The 11,318-nt window shown below is 49.4% G+C and overlaps 1 pseudogene; it reads right to left on the bottom strand.

Moving 5' to 3' along the window:
• Positions 1-10,759: 10,759 nt before the first annotated feature.
• The window catches only part of LOC105516587, an 885-nt pseudogene continuing 326 nt past the window's right edge, over positions 10,760-11,318 (bottom strand).

Below are 11,318 nucleotides of genomic sequence, written 5' to 3'. Positions count from 1 at the left end.
GATTTTTAGAAGTTCTCTCTCTCTTTTTTTTTTCCTCTGAGACAGAGTCTTGCTCTGTTGCCCAGGCTGCAGTGCAGTGGCACAATCTTGGCTCACTGCAACATCCACATCCCAGATTCAAGAGATTCTCATGCCTCAGCCTCCCAAGTAGCTGGGATTACAGGTGTGTGCCACCACACCTGGCTAATTTTTGTACTATTGGTAGAGACAGGGTTTCACCATGTTGGCCAGGCTGTTCTCGAACTCCTGACCTCAAGTGATCTGCCCACCTCGGCCTCCCAAAGTGCTGGGATTACAGATGTGAGCCACTGCGCCTGGCTAGAAGTTCTCTATATATAAATAAATGGGCTTTTTTCTTTTAAAATAAAAATGACTTGTTAAATGTAGAATTAAATGTGACTTATTATCTATAACTGCATGTGATTCTTTATATGAGAAAATTCACAAATCAGTTTTTAAAAAATCTATTTTAGAGCATGTTTCCAGGTTTTTGTTTGTTTGTTTTGGTTTGGTTTGGTTTTTTGAGATGGAGTCTCACTCTGTCACCCAGGCTGGAGTGCAGTAGTGTGATCTTGGCTCATTGCAACCTCCAACCTCTGGGTTCAAGCAATTCTCCTGCCTCAGCCTCCCGAGTAGCTGGGATTAGAAGCACCTGCCCCCAAGCCCGGCTAATTTTTTGTGTGTTTTTAGTAGAGATGGAGTTTCACCATCTTGGCCAGGCTGGTCTTGAACTCCTGACCTCGTGATCCACCCGCCTTGACCTCCCAAAGTGCTGGGATTACAGGCGTGAGTCACCATGCCGGCCTTCAGATTTTTCTATTTGGAAAATATGGTCACTGAAAAGCATTTTGAAGTTATTATAAAACTATGCCATTCATTATAGCATTATATAATTTGTAGAGTAAATTCAGGTGACTTAAAACAGTTTACAGTTTATAAAACTATAAAATTGAAGTGACAATGTATTTTTATAATTTAAAAACTATAAAATTAATAAATATATAATCATCTGTTTAAAAGTCCAAATTACAAAAATATATAAATGAAAAAATGCAAATTATCCCCCTTCTCACAAAGTGAGAACCACCATTAGTAGTTTGATGTGAAGTCCTCCTAACTTCTTTCTATACACTCACAAATGTATATTTAAAGAGGTTTATTTTTTTCCCCCAGAAAAGTGGAAGCTGCAAGCTGTTCTGCAACTTGCTTTGTTTCAGTTAAGGTTTTATCTTGGATGTCAAGAATGGTAACCTTTGCAATTCAGTTTCTTTCTTTCTTTCTTTCTTTCTTTCTTTCTTTCTTTCTTTCTTTCTTTCTTTCTTTCTTTCTTTTAATCTTTTATTTTCAGTTTGGGGGTACATATGAAGGTTTGTTACATAGGTAAACTCGTGTCACAGGGATTTGGTGTCCAGATATTTCATCACCTGGTATTAAGCCCGGTATCCAAAACTTATCTTTTCTGCTCCTCTCCTGCCTCCCACCCTCCACCTTCAAGTAAACCCCAGTGTCTGTTATTCTCTTCTTTGGGCTCATGAGTCCATTTGTAAATGAGAACATGGTTTTCTGTCCTTGCATTAGTTTGCTAAGGATAATAGCCCCTGTAAAAGACACAATCTCATTCTTTTTAATGGCTGCATAGTATTCCCTGGTATATATATACCACATTTTGTTTATCCAGCCTGTCATTGATGGGCATTTAGGTTGATTCCACGTCTTTGCTATTGTGAACAGTGCCGCAGTGAACATTCGCACGCATGTGTCTTTATGATAGAATGCTTTAATTCCTCTGGGTATATACTTAGTAATGGGATTGCTGGTCCAAATGCTAGTTCTGCTTTTAGCTTTTTGAGGAATTGCCACACTGCTTTCCACAATAGTTGAACTAATTTACACTCTGCAATTCGGTTTCTTAACCTGTAAGTTGACAGTATATTTCCACAGGCCACAGCAGGACCTGATACTGGCTTCCTTTGGGAACAATCGAGTTCCCGCTAATGTGCTAGATCAGATGCAGCCTTTAGAAATATTCCAAGTAGCCCACTGCGTGCAGCTTATTCCTCCCATGGCTTCAGTGTCTGCCCTTGGGGGCTACTTTACACAGTGTTGAGGGACTTAGACTTGAGGCAGCTGAGTGGAATCACAAGGAAAAAAGGCTAGAATTGGGGCTTTCATGCAGTCAGCCCCTAGACACTCTTATTTTGATTTTTCAAAAGATTTGGCTTCTTACCTTATTAGGATTTTTTTTTTTTTTTTTTTAATTTCAGAGACAAGGTCTTGCTCTGTCACCCAAGTTAGAGTACACTGGCACAATCATAGCTCACTGTAAACTCGACTTCCTGGGCTCGGATAATCCTCTGTCTTAGCCTCCTGAGTAGCTGGGACTATAGGCATGCACCATCACACCTGGCTAATTATTATTATTATTATTATTATTTTAAGACAGCGTCTTACTCTGTTACCCAGGCTGGAGTGCAGTGGCACTATCTCGGCTCACTGCAACCTCTGCCTCCCGGGTTCAAGTGAGTTTCCTGCCTCAGCCTCCTGAGTAGCTGGGATTATAGTCACATACCACCACGCCCGGCTAATTTTTGTATTTTTAGTAGAGATAGGAGTTCACCATGTTGGCCAGGCTGGTCTCAAACTCCTGACCTCAGGTGATCTGCCTGCTTCAGCTTTCCAAAGTGCTGGGATTACAGGCTTGAGCCACTGCGCCTGGTCCCACCTAGTTAATTTTTAAAATTTTTCATAGAGACGAGGTTTCACTATGTTGCCCAGGCTAGTCTCAAGCTCTGGCCTCAAGAGATCCTCTCTCCTTGGCCTCCCAAAGTGCTGAGATTACAGGTGTGAGCCAAGGCACCAAGCTAAATTTTTTTTAAAAAGATGCATCTTGAGGCACAAATCTTTGGAATTCAGCAAAGAGAAGAAATGGGGTCAGAATGGTGGGTGCACAAGAATGGGCTCCAAGGACTCCACCCTATCTCTGGAGCAGTGGCGTCTGCCAAGTCGGCAAGACAGAGCAGTCCCTGTGCACCCAGGAGCCAGCTGGGAGACAGGCCCATTTCCCTAGGTGGGTCTGATGCCCAGCCATGTCCATGCTCCCCTGGGCGCCCCTCCTGGCAGTGCCCTACAGGAAGGGGGAGCTATGGAGCTGTGGTGGAAGGGGCGCTTCAGGCAGGGCCCAATTCAGGTGACCTCTGCGCACGAAGCCTTGTGTCCTGGCTGGACTGCAGCTACCCCCCAAAAAAGGGCCCATTTTCCTCCCTACAAAGGTGCTTCTTGCTTAGCCAAGCCCCTGGGGGCCACAGCTGCCTGTCAGTGGCCTCTTTGGAGTTACCCCAAAGGCACTGAGCAGGCCCTACGGGCCCTGGCAGCCTTGCCTGAAACTGCTTCAGGAAGCTCCGGATTGAGTCAGCTGTAGTGATCCCTGACCCGCGGGGTCAGTCAGGGCTTCTCCAGCATCCTTCAGGGCCACCCTTGAGCAACTCTAGGCTTAGGAACTGACTCAGTTCCAGGAGGGTGGCTGGGTAACCGTTTTCTTCAGTCAAATCCATCTGTGTTCATTCAACAAATATTTGAGGCTCTCTCATAGGCTGAGGCTGGCCCTAGCTCTGGGAATGGGCAGAACAGGACAGACAAGGTTCCTGCGTTTGTGGAGCTGGCACTCGAGTGGGGGAAGCTGATAAGGAACACATAAAATACCATTTTTAGAGGGTGCTATGAGGAAAATAAAACACACAGTGGCCTAAGGAACAATGAGGGAGGGGTGACGAGTGTGCAGCACGTCCCCTCGAGGAGCCTGAGAGCGCCTTCGCAAACGACAGGAAGGAGGGAGTCATGCCAACCTGGGAAGAACGTTCCAGGGAGTCAAAAGTGCAAAACGCAGCGCCTTGCGGCCGGGAGACGCTCTGCTTGACAAAGCTGACCTGGGAGTCAAGAAGCGGATGGGGCATGAGCAGAGATGAGTGCCAATTTAGGCAGGGTCTGTGGCCGGCTGGATGCACGTGGGTTTTCTCCCACACGCAGTGGGTGGTGATGGGAGGGTTTAAGTTGATGAGTGGCGTGATCTGAGTGCATGTTTTGCTTTGGTTTAAAAAAAAGAAAAATGTTTTTCTGTAGAGATGGAGGTCTTGCTATGTTGCCCAGGCTGGTCTCCAACCCGTGATTCCGAGTGATCCTCCTATCTCGGCCTTGCAAAGCACTGGGATTACAGGCTGAGTGCATGTTTAAGGGATAACTCGGGCTACTTTGTGGAGAGAGTTGGGGGCATGGTGGCAGGGAAAGTCACAGGGAGGCCAGTCAGAGGCTGGTGCAGTGGTCCAGGTGAGAAAGCTCCGGGGTTGGAAGTAGGATGTGCATGGTGAGGTGGAGGGAAGGGAAGAAGCAGGATGTACACAGTGAGGTGGAGGGAAGGGAAGAACTGGCGACACAGGTGTGGAATTATTGCCAACTGTCGTATCCTCTACAGAAGCAGGGCCAGGGGCCCCCAGACAAGGCTAGGACCAGCAGAGTCCCTGCTCTCCTGCTTGCCCTGTGAGTGGCGGCCTACTCCCACCCTTAGACTCAGGCAGGAGGGCCCCCATGCTGGACCCTCACAGGAGAGGGTGCCCACTAGTCCCACTCTGGCTGCTCCTGCCCACGGGCCAAGGAGTTTCCTGCCCTAGCAGCCCAGGGTCAGCTGCCTGGGCCTACGTGGGCCTCTTCACCAGGCCCCCAAGCCCCAAGATGTGGGAAGGAAGAAAGTGTGGCATTTTTCAAGGGGCATAGGCAGCATTTGCACCCTGTGCTGGGAATCTACACCCCTGACTCAGGACCTTTCTGGCAGGGAATGGAATAGAGGATGGGATGGGAAGAGAATAGGTGTGGCTGGGTGTCCCCACACCACCATGTTCCCAAACCAGATTCTATCTGGTCTTCTAGGACATGATAAAGATGCATGTGTTAAGACAAGAAGGTAGAACATATTTTCTCTAACAGTTTCTCAGTTTGATTGGTAACTTTTCATATTTAAACAGATGCTATGGGGGCTGCCATTTGTACTCTTGTCTCGGATCTCAGAGAAGCACAGGCGACCTGCCACATCCAATGCTTGCCTTCTGCAGTGCTCCGCAAATGCTAGATGCAGAGTTTGAGGACTCATCATTTTACCAAAGAAGTTTTCCACCAAAATAGAATGAAGGGCTTTGCCCAATTTGCTAAACAAAATTAATAGATAGAACTTTCTGAATTTTTAATTTTTTTGAAAAATTATTTTCTTAGAGACAGGATCTTGCTCTGTCACCCAGGATGGAGTGCAGTGGTGCCATCATAGCTCACCTCAGCCTCAAACTCCCAGATTCAAGCAATTCTCCTGCCTCAGCCTCCCGAGTAGCTGGGACTACAGGCTTGCATCACCATGCCCAGCTAATTTTTTTCATTTTTTAAATAGATGGGGTCTCACCATATTGCTCAGGCTGGTCTCAAATTCCTGGACTCCAGACATCCTCCCACTTTGGCCTCCCAAAGTGCTGCCATTACAGGCATGAACCACTGTGCCCGACCCTGACTTTACAATTTTGACTCAATTTTCTTTTTCTAGAATGTTTGGTGCCAGCTACTGCTTACCTGCTAGCAGTTGTAAGCAAATAAAATAAACAAAATGTATTAGTCCTTTCTCATACTGCTATAAAGAACCGCCTGAGGCTGGGTAATTTAAGAAGAAAAGAGGTTTAATTGACTCACAGTTCAGCATGGCGGGGGAGGCCTCAGGAAACTTACAGTCACGGCAGAAGACAAAGGGGAAGAAAGGCACCTTCTTCACAAGGCAGCAGGAAGGAGAAGTGCCAAGAGAAGAGGGAAGAGCCCCTTATGAAACCATCCGATCCCATGAGAACTCACTCACTATCATGAGAACAACTTGGGGGGAAACTGCTCCCATGATTCAATTACCTCCACCTGGTCTCTCCCTTGACACACGGGGATTGTGGGGATTATAGGGATCATAATTCAAGATGAAATTTGGGTGGGGACACAAAGCCTAACCATATCATAAACATGAAAAATGACAAAAGAAATCACACACATAGTATAGTAGATGGATATTAAGAGAAAACTGGAGGCCAGGCACAGTGGCTCACGCCTGTAATCCCAGCACTTTGGGAGGCTGAGGCGGGTGAATCACCTGAGGTCAGGAGTTCAAGACCAGCCTGGCCAACATGGTGAAACCCTGTCTCTACTAAAAATACAATAATTAGCCAGGCATGGTGGCACTCATCTGTAATTTCAGCTACTTGAGAGGCTGAGGCAGGCGACTTTCTTGAAGCTGGGAGGCGGAGGTTGCAGTGAGCCAAGATCGTGCCGCTGCACTCCAGCCTGGGTGTCAGAGGAAGACTCCATCTCAAAAAAAAAAAAAAAAAAAGAAAGAGAGAGACAGAAATAACTGGAAACAGCTGATTTTTGTGAATTTGACAGTATGGACTTGTTATATACTTGAGTACTTATGGTTGTGATTTTATATGGTATACATATAATATAGTTATGCTTCCTAACAGTTAAATGATCTCTACCTTATGAAGACAGAATTTGTTATGCCTTGGTACGTTCTGCAGAGAGTACCATGCCTTCTAGGTGCTTTTCCCCCAAACACACAGAGAACCTCAGCCTGATACACTGCCAGAATATTCTATAACTATGTGTTGAAATGAGTTGCTTAGGCCGGGTGTGGTGGCTCACATCTGTAATCCCATCACTTTGGGAGGCTGAGGCGGGCAGATCACCTAAGGTTAGGAGTTTGAGACCAGCCTGGCCAACAACATGGTGAAACCCTGTCTCTACTAAAAATACAAAAGTTAGCCGAGCATAATGGTGCATGCCTGTAGTCCCAGCTACTCCAGAGGCTGAGGCTGGAGAATCGCTGGAACCTGGGAGACAGAGGTTGCAGTGATCCGAGATTGCACCACCGTACTCCAGCCTGGGTGACACAGCAAGACTCCATCAAAAAAAAAAAAAAAGAAAGAAAGAAAAAGAAAAAAGGAAATGAGTTGCTTAATATTCAAAGTTTTGGGGGAATCTAGAACCTCAAAAATGCGCTTATGGAGAGACAAGGAGGGTAGGGAAGAATACATCAAGCTCTTATTTACTGAGCAAGTGTCTCCTGCATGCTAGGAACTGGCTTTGGCACATTCTCCCTAATCCTCCCAGCAGCTCCCTACACCACTGGGCCTCCTGGGGAGACAGGATGAGTAATCTCATGGGTAGAGATGGGCGCCTGTTGATAAAAAACACTAGGCCAGGCACAGTGGCTTACACCTGTAAATCCCAGCACTTTGGGAAGCCGATGTGGAAGGATCACTTGAGCTTCGGAGGCGGAGGTTGCACTGAGTGGAGATCGAACCACTGCTCTCCAGCATGGGCAACAGAGTGAGACCATGTCTCAAAAAAAAAAAAAGAAGAAGAAGAAGAAGAAGAAGAAAGAAAAAGAAACACTAGACTTTGGGTTGATTCTGCATTGAGTTCATACACTTTACGTGTCAAGATCTAAAACCTAAAACGAATCAGTATAAAACTCATTTGTGAATCCATTTGTAACAAAAAGTAACTAGTGTTTTTTGTTTTGTTTTGTTTGTCTAATTTGAGGAAGGCCTTTGAGAGTATCTTACTGAATCATTGAAACATAATTAGATAGACCATATTAGACACTTGTGCCCCTAGCCAGAGCTCAGCTGAGCCTGAAATCATAGTTCTGGGCTTTTATCTTATCTGAATTGGTCCTGTTTGGAGCGACCAATCTTACACACACACTTCAGCTTCAGATAAAGTCAGAAAACTACATAGGAAGGGTTAGTTCCGTTTTTGCTCTTCAGAATTTGATTGATTTCCAAACTTACGTATTAATTCTCTCATGGGCCTTGCATTAGGAAGGTTAAACCAAAGTAAAATAAAACAATTCTAGGGCTCTGTTTGTCTTCTCAAAACGGTTGGTGCTGCAATTGTCTCCAGAACCAGGCTTCATCCTGGAGCACCCAAAACTCAGGACCTCCATTTCCCGGGGAATCACGCTCACCCCACTACACCCGGCCTGTGTACACCCCGATCCACAGCCTCAGGAAGAAGGACCTTAAAGGTGGTGACAGAAGAATTTACAAGCTGCTCTTACGACTGGCTTTGTCCCAATGCACACGAGCCAGAGCCACTTCTCTCAATTAGAAGTGATTTCTCCCTTGCTCCCACTTCTCCCGCCACAAGCCGACTGTCTATGAGACTGTCAGGCATCAGCCCGCCCCTCCCTTACCCCGTGGGAATCTCCCACGGAAAGTGGCTCCATCGACCCCGGGGTCTCACCCCAACTCCCCAGCTAATTTCCTGCCCTAGGGCTTGGGCAGGACACTTCTACCTAGTGCCCTAGACACCCCCTGTCCTTTGAGCACCCAGCCGGGCCTAGCCAGAAACCCACCACTTGCCCTCAAAACCATTTCCTCCTCATCCCAAGGTACACTCTTAGGCTTCCAAGGAAAAACCAGAACACAGTAGATGGCTCTTAGCAACTGCTCCAAGGTCCTCCCCTCCAAAACCACAAAGCAGGCAGGTGAGTATCCTGGAATGAGTCCCCAATTGCCTCCGGGGGGCTTGGAGAGGGGCCTCCAATTTCCTGGGCATTACATATGTCAGGGGGTAGTAATCCCAGCCAGAAGCCTGGCATTCAGCCCCCCAAGTCCTGACATCTTGTTCAAATCTACCCTGCCTGCTCCATACTGGGGCCTCAAGTCTCCATCCTTCCCATCTGGTCAACACCCCGTCTCTGTCTTGGCCGGAGTAGCTTCTCAGGAACCCAAATCAGACAATGAAGCTCCCCTGCTAAAAACTAGAGGTCAAAAGCCTGGGAGATAAGGGTTCCTCCTTCACCTGCAGTGGCCTTGGCCATCAGCCCAGCCCGGTCTGTGGATCCAGCCTTATCTAGGCCCCTCCTCCCTCACCCCACTTCCAGCCTGCCAAACATCTCGTCCTTTGTTACCAGAACACATGCACTCACAGGCTCTCCACCTTTGCACTTACCATTCCCTCCTCCTAGAAGAGCCTTCCTCCCTTACCCTTCCAGCAAATTCCTGCTCAACCTTCAAGGCCCAGCTCAAAGGTCTGCTCCTGCATGAAGCCCTGTCTCACCTCCGGTTCAGTCCACACAGGCTGCCATCATAGGCCTACCATAAACATTTATTTCTCACAGTTCTGGAGGCTGGATGCCCAAGGCCAAGGCCAAGTTGCCAGCACCGTCAGGTTCTGCCGAGGGGCCTCTTCCCCACTTGCAGACAGCCACCTCCTTTCTGTGTGCGCCCATGACATTGTTCTTCTGATAAGGCCACCAATCCTATCAAATTAGGACCCTACCCATATGACATCATCTCACTTTAATGACTTCCTAAAAGCCTTATCTCCAAATACAGTCACATGGTGGGGGTTAGGCCTTCAACACAGGAATTTAGGGCAGGGACACAGTTCAGTCCATAACACCTCCCCAGACAAATCTGATCTCTGCCTCCTCCACAGCGCCACCTTGTTCAGGGCAGGAACTCTCTTCATCACAGCACATCCACCCTTGATTCCCATTTGTGCCTCCTGTGCATTTGATGAATGAATGAAGTCCCATCCCCTACTCCTTCTGTCTCCTCCTTCCTCCCAGCGGCCTCTGTGTGACAACTTATGAGTCTCTCCCACTGTCCCGGTTCCCAGAGGCACAAGCCACCTTCTCACGCATCCCTGGGCTCTTGGCACCCTGCACAGGGCAGGCTCGGCTGGGTGAATTCTGGTTCAATTGTAGGAGGACCTGTGGCCCCTAGGGTTGGAGACCCCCAGGCCGGGAACCCCACTTCTTGCCACTGTCGCCCCCACACATTCATCAGCCCCCTATTGGACGAAGTCTTATTCCCATTACTGAGGTTTCTTCCAGTTCTATCCGGCAGAGTTCCCGATCTCCGGGCAGGCAGCAGCAGCTGTGCAAAAAAGGCCAGACGTCGCCGGGAACATCCTCCCACAACTCCACAGGCCGGGAACCGTGCATGTACAGAGGTGTTTCTTTGTTCCAGGAAAAGCCATTCGTTTTAGCACTGCAGAAAAACATGCAAATCGCTCTGGGTGTTTTTTGATTTCCGTCCAGGTCTCCCTCCACAGGTGGATGGTATATGAATGGGTCCTGCATTTGGCTCAGCAAGCAGCTTTTCGGCTCACATCGGGTTATTTATTTAACATATCTGGTTTTTACTCCCTCCTGTCCAAAAGCGTCAAGCTAAAAATATCTTGTTTATGAGCTCTGGACCGAAAACGAAGCAGTTGGGCTATTAATCACTGGGACTATGTTGAATAGGAACTTGATTAAAGCGCAGTGTGCGTTGCCCAGATGAAACTGCTTCTTTACTGCGATCGTCGTGGAAGCTCGGGGCTCTCCGGCGGTGTTTTTAGCTGCGCCCCCTCAGGGGATTCTGGGCGGGTCGTGGCGCCTTGCCAGGTCTTCAAGAAGGCCACTGTCGGTGAAGGGGGTCTTCCCTCACCTGGAGGCAAGCGCGCCTCTAGCCTAGCCCGGACCCAGACCGCGTCAGGCCTCAGAGCCAGTGGCGACAGGCGGCGCGGGCAGGGGCAGGAGACACTTGAGGGCCCCCAAGACCCCATCTGGGCCCAGCTGACAGTCCGCAGCCCCCACCCCGGCCGCGGTAAAGAATGCGAGGGACGCACGTGGCTGGGGTTCTCGGTGGCGAGCTCCTTCCCCCGCCGCGGTGAGAGCGTTAGCGTGCCACACTCAAGGGGCTCCAGGGCCCGGCCGCCTCGGTCCCCAGGATCCCGGGGACCACAGCGCCCGGCGAACCACCGGGCAGAGTTCTCCCTGTGGGTGCTCGGACCTGGCGGCCCCGGCGGCCTGGACACCCTCGCTCCCGCCGTTGGCACCCACCTGAATGGGGGGTGGGGGGGAGGAAGCGGTGGCTTCGGGCCTCGCGGGCTGCGGCCCCCGCCTCGGGATCCCGGCCCCAGAGTCAAGTTTGTCTCCTCCCTCGGTGCGCCCCTCCCCATGCTCGCCCCGGCGTCCAGATCGGCTATTCCCGGAGCCCTCCCGTCCCTCAGGAAAAAAAATTGGCGACTCCACGCCGGGTAACAACGCCTGTTCCGCGCGCCTAGCAAGTCGCGCGCTCCGGCCTGGAGAAGTAATTATAAAGAAAGTTTTCCAGCCCGGGCGGATGGACCGGCCAGGTCCTCCAGGCTCCCGGGCCGAGGCCGCCTCCGCTCTCCGCGGGGTCCTAGCGCCCCGCGCGGCGCCGCCCGTGGGATTCCGCCGTCTTCCGAGAGGTGCCTCTGCGCGGAAT

This window comes from Colobus angolensis, unplaced genomic scaffold, assembly GCF_000951035.1.
Source record: "Colobus angolensis palliatus isolate OR3802 unplaced genomic scaffold, Cang.pa_1.0 Scaffold107, whole genome shotgun sequence".
NCBI classification, from domain to species: Eukaryota; Metazoa; Chordata; class Mammalia; order Primates; family Cercopithecidae; genus Colobus; species Colobus angolensis.
Note: the sequence above shows the minus strand (reverse complement) of the source record. Positions and strands in the feature narration are given on the sequence as shown.